The sequence below is a fragment of the Chlorocebus sabaeus genome, chromosome 19 (assembly GCF_047675955.1).
Source record: "Chlorocebus sabaeus isolate Y175 chromosome 19, mChlSab1.0.hap1, whole genome shotgun sequence".
Classification (NCBI taxonomy): Eukaryota; Metazoa; Chordata; class Mammalia; order Primates; family Cercopithecidae; genus Chlorocebus; species Chlorocebus sabaeus.
Window position 1 is genome coordinate 3447708 of NC_132922.1, and position 12700 is coordinate 3460407.

Genomic DNA, 12700 nt, shown 5'->3' on the forward strand with positions numbered 1-12700 from the left:
AAGTCGGTTGTCACTGCAGGGGAAGCCCAATGGATGCCTGGGAGCCACAGTGACTGTCCCAGCATCCAGGGCCAGGAGTGAGTGCTGGTGGCACTCCCAACCACTGACTCCACCTGCCCACAGGCAGGAGTACGGGGAAGGATGGGGACTCTGGGCAGGTGGTCAGGGAAGGTCTCCCAGTGGTAGGATTGAAGCTGCCCTGGGAGAAATGGAACCCACCAACCTTCCTACTATCAATGTAGCAGGTGCCCTCTGCGTTCTACAGATGTGAGTTCCCACCCACCCAGGCTTCTGCCCAGGTGGGAAAAATGCGAATGGAAGTTATTCTCCAGGCAAGGAGACGCGTGCAACAGGACACGGATATTAGCAAAACGCAGGATCTGTGTCTCCTGCGGCAGGGCTGGCCTTGCCATTGGAAAAAAAGATTTGGAAAAATAATTTGAATTTATAAATCCAATTCCAATGGGGTTATTGATGTGCAAAGAGGAGAATACGTAAATGTGTGGCAAGGTGCACACTCGATTAGCTCCCTGATTATTTATTTATCCCTAAGAAGCGCTTACCGGAGGATGACAAACATTTATTTTACAGATGGAGCCCAGAGGACTGACCCTGCTAAGAGAAATCGGATTATTAGTGCTCTGACAATTGAGTTTACACAAACTTTTACTTCCAGTTATTAAGAAATGCAGAGAATTTATATTCATGCGGCGCCTAAGTGCTCCAGGAGCCACCTGCTCCGTCCTCAGGCCCAGCCTGCCTTCTCCACGTGGGCCCATCTGGTTGCTGCCACGCTGGGGCTGGGCAGGGGCAGCTGAGCCCACCCTCGAGGGGTGCATTTTCCCCTCCACGATGCACTGCCTTATGTAGGTCACCATGGCGGCCTGTCCCCCTGGCATTCCCCCTAACCCCGTGGGCACTGCTCTATTGAAGATCTGCTGCCTGCCAGGGAGGCAGCCCCCCACACTCGGAGCAAGACAGCTAAGAACAAGGTAAAATCTGTGTCCTCCCCAGCATGGAAATGGCTGCCCCACTACAGGGCGGACACCCACAACAACCGGCCAAGTCCAAGGGCACAGAGGAGAGAGATGAAGTGCATCTGTCCGCAAACCCCGGAAAACCTCCGTTCTACCCGCTCCACCCGGATGCGCACTCCCCCTCCTTCCCCGTGCCCCGCTTGCCTTTTACTCCTGGCTCAGTTCTTCATCCCCAGCAGTCGCCTGAAAGTTTCCCTCCTGTCACTCACAGACTTCTGGTGCCTCAAGGCTCATCTGAGACTCCATCCTCCGCCTTGTCACCCCTCGGTCCCCACCCCACCATGGTGCTTGCTGTGTGTTTTCTTGATCCTGCTGTCCACCTATCCCCCTAGAAGTTGCTGTCCCAACCTCATCTGTGTCCCCTTTTTGGGCTGCCTACCTAGACCCCTTGGCCTGGGCTGGCTCTGCCCGGGGGAGGCTGGGAACATTGGTGGGCTATGCCCTGGGGTAGCTCAGATCCCAGTGTCCCACGGCGGGGACACCTCCGAGGCTGGCTCCGTGCTATCTGCTGGATGGGTTGAACCCCTGTTGTCCTTCATGGGAGTCTTCTCCTGAACCTTGCTGTGTGGGCTGCTTTCTCTTCTCTCCACCAGTGCTTCCTGGATAAAGCCCAGCATAAATGTCTTGTGCTTATCCCCATTCTGGAGGCTTCCAAGCAAGCGTAAACTCTGAAAGGGCAGGGACCGTGAGTGCTGACTGCTTCTCTGGTCGCCGTCTCACAGCCTGCCAGGGACCTGTGCAGGACAAGGTGGCTGCTGGAGTGAAGTTGTAATGCACACCCACGTGCTCCAGGGAGGGGAAGTTTAGAGTTTTCACAAACACATCTTGGTGTTTAGACTTCCTTCTGAGTGTAAAGACCCACAGCAGAGAGGGCAATTAAGGGGAGAAAGCTTAGGAACGCTGACACCTAGGAACTTGCTCTGAGATTTCACCATTCCTGCCTCATTTCGTTAATCTGCCGGGTGTTCTTGATCGGCCAACGTTCAGAAGAAGGGCAGTTATGGGTCTGCAGCGGGGCCCTGGGGCAGGATGGAAGGAGGAAGGCACTGCCTTGGGCCCGGGCAAGGGCCGACTCTATGTGACCCCAGGAGCTCCCCTCTTCCGTCCCAGGGGCCCCACCTTTGTGTTCAAAGGCCCCTCTGCCTAACCCCTGGGCTCAGGTCAGCTCTCTCTTTCCCTCTTGTAAAATTCGTCATTTGCATTTACATGTTGTTTCTAGTGTTTTTGCAAGAATAACATTTTTATTTTTATGTGGTGAATAGTAAAATCCATCAATCGCCCCCTTTATGGTGCTTCCCTTGGATGTTATGCGGGGGAACGGCCTCCTGTCCCGAGGTCAGAAAAACATCGATCTCCATTCCCCCCCAGTCCTGCCATGGTTTCTGTCTTTACCCCATAAGGCACTTACCTCCTTAACTGGCAAATGAGGTGAGGTAGGAGTCAAGCTGGAGATCTGCCCCAGAGGTGGACAATTCTGCAGCCCTTTATGGCCCTCTCTAAATGGAAATGCCACTGTACCAGCTCCTGAATCCTAATGTGTGGAAGTGTCTGCCCGTGGCCTTTCTTATTTATTATATCCTTGCCTTAGCATCAAACTGTTTTAGTTCATATTGCCTTGTAGTCCTTTCCTCTCTCTCTTTTCAAAATACAGAAGGAACAGAGAATAAATGGCATGACTGAGGCCCATGGACCTACCAAGTAGCATGAGCAACTATTAACATTCTGGAAGTTTCCTTCAGTTATCTCTCTTTTATAAAACAAATACAGGGCTTCAGATAAAACTGAAGACCTCTCCAGGGTTTCTTCTGTGGCTGACCCTCTCTGTCTCTCCCCAGAATCTGTCACTATCATGAAGTTTGTGTGACTTTTTTTTTTTTTGCAATCAACATCATGTATTTTTATTACATATATATATATACACACACACACATCTAGCAATCATAATGCTGTTTTAAGTTTTTAAAATGTATAGATATAGCATTATATCTTATTGGCTTTTAATTTTTTTACTAGTATTTTTGAGATCTAAAATTCATCGTTACTGATTCATTGTATTTTTTTCAAATCACTCCATAGAATGTTATCTACCTATTTCTTGTGGACTGACACTTTCAGTGCTGTGGTGGACGTTTGCGTCCACCATGTTCCTTTAGGTGCCTGCCTGCGAATGGAGTGTCTCACCTGCAGAGCATCCTCTGAGGATACTGGCAAAGTTTTTAGCAGAGATGTTGTGGCAGTTTACCCGCTGCAGGCTGCACCCGTGTTCTGTTTTGCACATACTTACCAATCTTCTGTGTGGCTAGAACTGGGGATGTTTACAATGCTGTTCACTGTGGTTTCGTCTCCATTTCCTTGGTCACTTAGAAAAGTGGGACTCCGACTGGGTGTGGTGGCTCATGCCTGTATTCCCAGCACTTTGGGAGGCTGAGGCGGGAGGATCACCTAAGATCAGGAGTTCAAGACCAGCCTGACCAGTATGGCGAAACACCGTCTCTACTAAAAAATAAAATAAAATAAAATTAGCCAGCCCTGGTGGCAGGTGCCTATAATCCCAGCTACTCAGGAGGCGGAGGCTAGAGAATTGCTTGAACCCGGGAGACGGAGGTTGCAGCGAGCCGAGATTGCACCGTTGCACTTCAGCCTGGCTGACAAAGCGAGACTCTATCCACCACCCCCATCCACCCCCAAAAAAAGGATGGAAGGAGGAAATTACTCCATTTGTAATTTCATTGACCATTGAACTTTCATCTTCCATAAAGCATCTCTGTGCTCTGTGTTCTTGCTATTGGGCACTTTGCCTTTTCTTATTGAATTATAGGAGATCTTTACATATTCTGGATACCAGTCATATGATGGTTTCAATGAAAACACCTCTTGCTAGTCTGTGGCACATTTCGAGTTTATTTCTGGTGCCTTTTTCTTCTCAGAATTGTAAAGTATAATCTCTTTGTGTGATCAGCACTTTCCCCCAGGTGTTGTGCTGATTGTGCATTGTCAAATGAACATGTTCTCACCACGAGAATACAAAGATGGTTTCCTCTATTTTCTTAAGTTTTGTTCCCTGGCTGACTTTAATCCTCTGAAATTCGTATTTGTATATGGTATGATATAAGGATATCATTTCACTTTGCTTGTTTTCACCATGATTTTTGGATAGCCAGCTTTCCCCTGATTGACACCCTGACCATAGATCAACTTTCCGCACATGCGTGGCCATGCTTTGGAACTCATGACCTACCTCTGGTGAATTGTCTGTTACGCATCTGTGAGCCAATATCATCTTATTTCAATTACTGAAATGTTACATTGATAACCCATATATATTGCATACATCTAAAGAGATTGTATATACGTTCTTTTTTTTACAGAATTATCTATTTTTATACATTTGCTTTTTATAGAATGCTTTCCATTTTTTAATATGAATATTCTAAACATAGAGAAAAGCATGGAGGGTAACACAGTGCCCTCTCAGGTACCTTCCCTCCTTACTTTGTTAGTCTAACAGATTTTTGCTTCAGATCTTTTCTGTAAAGAAAGTTTGTTACTGTTTTTAAATGAAAATGATCATTATGAACAGAGTGACACCCATTTGGTTCTCTCAACTCCCATTTTTCTTCTTCTTTAAGGTCATCCCATTCTGAACTTGTATCATGTTATATTTTTGCTGCGCATGTCATATTCATAAACAACCGATCATATTTTCTGCAGGTTGCAGATATTTATTTTGAATTGATCCTGAGCTGGATACATGCTTTTATAGTTCATTCATTTTAACTGCTGTAGAGAGTTCCATTGTGTGCATAGGCCACACTTTTTTCATTCATTCTCTTTTTGATGAACTTTTAATTTGGTCTGCTTTTTTCTATGACAATCAACCATTGTCCTGGAGCATATGTAGATTATTTTTTTGTATCTGCATCTAAAGGAGTGACTTCTAGGTTATAAAAAAACCAGATTCAATAGGCCTCCTTTATCCATGGGGAACATATACCAAGACCCCTAGAGGATGTCTGAAATCGCAGATAGTGCCAAGCTCTATAGACATCACGGGTTTTTTTCCATGTAATAAAACAAACAAGGCAGCTCCTAAGTGGCTAAATGGGTGAAGAGTGTAGACAGCGTGGATATGCTGGACAAACGGATGATTCCAGGCAGAACTGGAGAGGATGGAATGGCGTGGCTTGAGATTTCATCATGCTGCTCCACACAGCATGCAATCAAAAACTTACAAATTATTTATTTCTGGAATTTTTCATTATTTGTGGACCATGGTTGAACGAGGACAACTGAAACGGTGGGAAGTTTGGTGGTGGCTAAAGGGGAACTACTATGTCTTCACTTTTGCTATTAATGACCTCATCTGAAAAGTGGTGGTTCCAGTTCATGTGTCCAAATATCATGAGACACACATCCTACAGTACCCTTCTCTCCCTCCCTGTTTTTTTCTCTGTCTGAGACAACTTCTAGGACGTTTGCCTACATGATTAGGCTTTCTAAAGAACCAGCTTTTAGTTTTGTTGACCGTTTTCTTTTTTTATTTTATTTATGAGATGAAGTTTCACTCTGTCACCCAGGCTGGAGTGCAATAGTGCAGTCTCAGCTCACTGCAACCTCCACTTCCCGGGTTCAAGCGATTCTCCTGCCTCAGCCTCCTGTGTAGCTGGGATTATAGGCAACTGCCACCACACTCAGCTAATTTTTGTATTCTGCCTGCCTTGGCCTCCCAAAGTCCTGGGATTATAGGCATGAGCCACTGCACCCAGCCCTTGTTGACCCTTTTCATTTTGAACTTGCTTTCTGTTTATCAACGTGAGCTCATCATCTTGTTTATTTCCTTTCTTCTACCCTCTTCGGTCCATTCTGTTCTTTTTTCACCATCGAAAGTAGAATATTTAGTTCATTATTTTCCATCTTTCTTTTTTTCTTCAGCATTTGAGGCTATACATTTTCCTCTAATCATTCCCCATCTTGTTTTTCTCATTGTAAAATTGGGGTAACGATCTTGTCTAGATCATTCATTAATTTTGTTTCCTATTTATTGATTTGAGCTTGCTATCTTTACTATTTCCTTCCTTCTTTATTATTTTTCTTTTTCCCTTCTTGTGCTTACTCTCTTCCTTCTCAGCCTCTAAAGTGGAACCCTCTTTGATGTGTAGTCTTTCTTATTTGCCACAGTGATATGGTTTGGCTGGGTCCGCACCAAAATCTCATCTTGAATTGTAGCTCCCATAATCCCCACATGTCATGGAAGGGAACTGGTGGGAGGTAATTGAATCACGGGGGCAGGTTTTCCCGTGCTGTTCACGTGAGAGTGAATAAGTCTCATGAGATCTGACGGTTTTATAAAGGGCAGTTCCCCTGCACAAGCTGTCTTGCCTGCCACCATGTAAGACATGCCTTTGCTCCTCCTTAGCCTTCTGCCATGATTGTGAGGCCTCTCTAGCCATGCGAAACTGTAAGTCCATGAAACCTCTTTCCTTTATAAATTACCCAATCTCGGGCATGTCATTATTAGCAGTGTGAGAACAGACTAATACACACTGTCTTCAAGGGGATGCATTTTTCTGTGCTCACCATTCCAGGCCTCATATCTGTCTTCACTTTCAACAGGTTTCCTTTCATCAGCCTTCCCCTCTTTCCACCTTTTCTGTGCCTCCAAGCCTAGGGGCCCCTGCTGTTTAGGGATTATCTCACCACTTTTTCACATTTCCTTCTCGAGCCTTTGTGAAACCTCACATCTACATGGGCATCTGCTGGCAGCATGACCCTCTTCCAGGTGAAGCTCTGGGAGGCCAGAGGCTTTAGCTGTCTTGCTCTCTCCTACATCCTTAGCACTCAGCAAGCATCCTGGGTCTTGGTAGAATCTTGAAAACATCAGTGAGTAATTTGGGGCAAGGGAGGGATAGAGAAGCATAAGTGGCTTGTCCATGCTGTGGCATGTGTCAGAATTTTATTCCTTTTTATGGCCAAATAATATTCCAGTGCGTGCGTATACTACATTTTGTTTATCCAGTTGTCTGTTGATAGGCATGTGGGTTGCTCCCACCTCTTGGCAATTGTGAGTAAGTTGCCCAGTTACTGTGTTGACACACTACTGAGTTGGAGGAAGAGCCATCTGTGTTATCATTGCTTCCTCTTCACAGTTGAGGAATCTGATTCCCAGGGACTAGGGGAATTTTATTTCTTCAAGGTACATGGAAAGTGGCAAAGAAGACAGGTGGACCTGCCACTAAAACATTCAATCTGTGGGCTCCGGGATTTGGTCTGGCTTAATCATTATGGTATCCCTGGTTCTAGAACAGTCACTGACACACAGCAGATGCTCCACAAAGATCCGTAGACTGAGTGGCTGACCCACAGGCCCCCTTCTGAACCCTTGTTCTGTAACCTTCTCCTAAACCACACTCTTTGTGCCTCTTTCTTGCAAGGGCTGTGTGACTATTGCCCAGACAGAGTTCTGCAGTGAAGACAGATGAGTCTCATGAATCCTCATCAGGAATTCAGAGGGCTGTTTAGCAGTTCCAGACCCAGGTTGCCAGGTAGAAGAACATTTCTGCCTAATGAAGGTCACTGAGCCCACCTTCCTATGGCTGTTCTTACTAATGAGATCTGGAGGCTATACCTGGCAGTGCTCTGAGGCCAAAAGGTTGTGCAGATTACAGAACTCTGCTTGCAAACGAATGTGTGGTGATCCCTCCCTTGAATCAGGGAGCAGTTACTCCCTTGTAGTACCTCCTTATTTAAATAAGCTTGGAAAAAGTGACAACTCCAGTCAAACTTATAGCAGACATTTTGCCCCCTCCCTTGGAAAGGCTGAAGTGACATGGTGGTTTCTAAGGTAACCAACAACAGACATCATGATTATTAAGTGGCACAGTGAGCAGAAATGGCACGCCGGGCCACTGCAAGGCCACCCATCAATCTTGGATGGGAGCAATAGTTTTTCCTCCAAGGCCTCCTTTTGTTCCACTTTCCTCCCCATCAGTTATAAAGCAAGGTAATTCTAGCCAGATGATTCCCAAATAGGAGGTGCTGCTCTCCTTGTAGCTTTCTGGTTGGATTAATCTTGTTTATGCAGGTTGAGAGTGGAGGGAAATTTTTCACACAGCAGAATGGTCCCTGCCTTCCTGTAAGCCAGAAATGCTGAAAAAGTTGAAAACCAGGGAAAAGCTGAAGGTCTTACATATGCATTTGCCACCTCTGCATCCTCATAACCCAGACTTGCCTGCCCCAAATGCCCAGTCTTACTTGCAGTGTAGACCACTACCTTGTCTTTCAGATTAAGTCTGTATGTGGCTCCTGTGACACCATTTATTCTGTTCAACTTCAATCTCCCTAGGGTGTTGCACTTCCTGTTCTGAGTGTGTCCCACTTCCTATTCTATGTTCCACTTCCTGTTCTGAGTATGTCCCACTTCCTGTTCTATGTTCCATTCCTCTTCCGAGCATGTCCCACCTCCTGTTCTATGTTCCACTTTTTGTTGTATGCTCCACTTCCTGTTCTGTGTTCCACTTCCTGTTCTGAGTATGCCCCACTTTGTGTTCTATGTTCCACTTTTTGTTCTATGCTCCACTTCCTGTCCTGTGTTCCACTTCCTGTTCTGAGTATGCCCCACTTCATGTTCTGTATCCCCCTTCATTTCCTATGTCCCACTTCCTGTCCTATGTCAAACTTCCTGTTCTGGACCCTTCTGCTTCAGCAGGCACTTGAGTATTGGGAGTGCCCAAGGACATGTCCTTCATCTGCTCTTCTACATACTCACCTTGGGGCCTTCCACCTGGCTTCTGACACATCCTGGGCAATGCACTCAGGTCCAGTGCTATTTTTCCTGCTCCTCAAATATACCAAGATTGTTCCCAGCTCAAGGCTGATGCCCTTCTCCTTTCTTTTGCCAATACATTTCTTCCCACAGTGACTCTTAAGGCTGCTTTTCCACAATGTTCAGGACTCATGTAAAATGTCGCCCATCCTGACCATCCTCTCCTGCTTCCACACAGGCATGTATGACCCCCATTCCTGCTTCCCCCTGGCTCTAGATCCATGTTGTCCAATGTGACAGCCATGAACCCCATGTGGCCACTGAGCGCATGAAGTGTGGCTGGTCTGCACGGAGATGAACTGTCAGTGTGAACTACATTCCAGATTTCAAAGACTTATTTTGAAAAGAAGAAAGTAAAATGCCTCAATATTTTGTTTTTACTGGTTACTTATTGAAATAATGATTTTGATCTATGCAGTTAAATGATCTATATTATTAAAAATTTCACTCAAAGGGTACAAAGTTTTAAACAGGAAGAATAAGTCCTGGAGACCCATTGTACAGCATGGTGACTATAGTTAACAATAAGGAATTGTATTCTTGAAGATTTATCAGAGTAGGTTTTAAAAGTTCTCACAACAAAAATAAACATACGCGGTGATAGATGAGTTAATTAGCTTGACTTATTCATTCCACAGTGTGTACATATATCAAAACATCTCCTTGTACACCATAAATATATATAAATTTTAGTTGTCAATTAAATTAATTTAAAAATTGATTTCACTTTTTAAAATACTTTTAAACATATGGCTACTATAAAATTTAAAGTTGCATTCATGGCTCACATTTGTGGCTTATTATGTCTGTACAGCATAGCTCTAAAGCGAAATGCCTGGATTTGCAGCTGTGCTGACTCATGTTAGCTGTGAAGCCTATGAAATTTCCTTAACATGCCTGTGCCTCAGTTTTTCCTCTGCCCATGGAGAAAAGGAAATAAAGCCTGTGAAGCGCTTCCATAGGGCTGAACGCATCATCATAAGTCCTCACTTAACATTAGCTATTAGTACTATTCATTTCATTTGTGCATTTCAATGAACTGGTTTTATTTTCCCTCCTCACACTTAGCAGTCCATGAGATGACCTTGTTTAAATCATTTGTGCACTTACTTCTGTTTGGTCCTGCTTCTAAGTATCAGCTCTGTGAATACAGGGACTTGCCTGTTTTGTACACAGTGTGTCCTCAATCCTTTTCTGGGCCCACCTCACCGTAGAAGCACAGGCAATGCATGCTGAGCAAATGAATACATGAATGAAGCTGTGCTGTGATCCCTCATGCCTTCTCATCCTGCCCTAACACTAGTACCCACTCTTTTGAAAAGAAGTCATTAGTGGGTGGCATAAGTACGTGTTTGTGACATGAATGGATGCGTAAACAGAATGGCAGTGGTGGAGGATGGGGGAGAATGCATGAAGTTCTGCAGTGTCGAGAGGAGAGAAATACTCCCACAGCCCTGGCTGCATGCCCTGGGCCTGATGTGATCCCAGGTGAGGATGGGGTGAGGCTTCTGGGGGCTTGGGGAGTGAGAACGTCAGGACACGAGTGACCTTCGTCTTCGTGCTGACACACCACTGCAGGCTCAGGGGTCTGGTTCTGAGAAAGGCGTGAACATGGGTGAAGTTGGGTGCCACAGTCCGGGAGAGCCTGTTCCATTGAATTCGCTACCAGCATCAGCTGGGTGAGCTTTTGTGAGATACTCAGCTGCTGCTCAGAGCCCCTGCTCACCATCTGGAAATGAGGACGCTACACCTACCCAGCAGAACCTCTCCCCTCAGGGGAGAAAGGCAGCAGGAGGGAGGTCAGATCAGTGGGCGCCAGACACCCTGCCTCCCCAGCCTGTGGGGCTTGTGGCTGCTTCTCCAGCTCTCAGACCAACCGCTCAGTGAGGCATGAAAAGCCAATGATGATAGACTACTGCTTAGACATTACCCCCTAAAGATGCTTTTCAATTAATTCTCATGAATGTTTCTTTCTCAATGACTAATTGATCGATTGAGTTCCCATATTGTTCTCCGAAGGGTAACTATTTTCACAATTGCAGCTGCTCTTTCATTCGGCAGGCTTCCCTCAGGGCCTACTTGGGGCAGGGCTGGGGCTGGGCGTGGAGACCCAGCCATGGTCAGTCCAGTCCTGGCCCATGGTCAACTCTTGTTTATCTGCTAGGGGAGGTAGCCAGGAGCCAGGAGGGTGGGGCAGGGCCTGAGTGGGGAGGGCCAAGTCAGCTCCAAGGGTGACCCAGCTCCTGCTGAGAACTCTCTGCCGGCAAAGAGGTCGCTAAGGGAAGTCCGGCCCTCCCCTTGTCCTGGTAGCTGGTTTGTCTGTTCCTGCCCTTCCTCTTGCCGCTCAGTTGTGGGGGTGTTTTCCACCAGCTCCCTTTGGCTTGGTCTTGCCTCTGCTGCTGAGCCCCTTCCTGAGGACTTGCTGTCACATTGCCAGCTTGCCTTTTAAGGTCTGACTCGGAATGTCCCAGCTCAGCCGTTGGGATGGTACTTTTGTGTGGCAATTTGACTGGGCCCCAGGGTGCCCGGATACTTGGTTAAACATGTCTGCTGGGTATGTCTATGAGGGTGTTTCTGGAGGAGATTCACTTTGGAGACTGGCGGGCTAGGTAAAGCAGATGGCCCTGTACGTCATCCAACTCTGGAGGCCCAAGTAGAACAGAAAGGTTAGCAGAGATTTGTTCCTCTGGCCGACTGCTCAGGCTGGGGCGTCAGTCTTTTGCCCTTGGACTGGAACTTATGCCATCAGCTCTCTGGGTTCTCTGCCTTTGGACTCAGACTTGAACTTACGCCACTGGCTTTCCTGGGTCTTCAGCTTGCAGACAGTAGACGGTGGGACTTCTCAGCCTCCATAATCACACGAGACCAGCTCCTTATAATAAACCTCTTTCTGGGTATCCTATTGGTTCTGCTTATTTGGAGAACCCTGACCAATACCTCCAACGACATGATGTAACCCCCAAACCACGCATCCCCAGCCAGGCAGGCACATTTTGCTCAAAGCACAGAAGCCCCTAGAATCATGGAATCCAATCTCATTCTTCATTTTAAAGAGGAGCAAACTGGGACCCAGGAGAGAAAGAGGTATCAGAAGTCAAGATGCCAGAGAGTTTCGGGAAGACACAAGCAAGTATGGTAACTGCTGCAAACAAGGAATTAAATATCTTTGGCTCTGGTTCAAGGTCACTGGATCCTGTGGGTGACAGAGATGGTGAGAGAGGTGGTTGTCAACAAAGACTCTTTGCTTGATCAAACTTTTTCTGGCTCCTCTGAGCCTCTTCTGCACTTGGCCATGGCCTGCTGAGCCCCATTTCAGCAGAGTCCTGCGAAGCCAGTTTGCTGAGCATCCTTACACGCTTGGTATCTACCCCAGCTCCTCTTTCCTTCTCCTTGATATCTGATCACCTCTAGCAAGAATCCTACTGCGCCAGTGTAGCAAGAATTTTCTACCCTTGATACCCACTCAAGTCCCTCTGGGTCATTTTCCATCCTGCCCTTGCTGAATTCAGAGTTGAGTCCAATCTCTCCTCTCTGTGGCAGTAGTCTCAAATAAAACTTGTCTTGCCATTTTAAACAAGTGTCTGATGAATAATTTTTTTGTTACATTGGGAAGATGATGGGGAGCAATGGAGAGGAACAAGGAGGGGCAGGATAAAGTCTTTGTAAGGCAGAGGGGTTTGGACTTTCTGTAAAGATCACAGTGTGCCTTGCCCTGAGTTAAATGCTCAAAAGCTTCCAGAAAGAGAAAAGTCCAGATCCTTCATCTGAGGACCAGAGGAACCACCTACATGGTTTAGGGTGAGCCCTGAGCTGAGTTCAAGTCTCCTTCCAAACCCCCCTG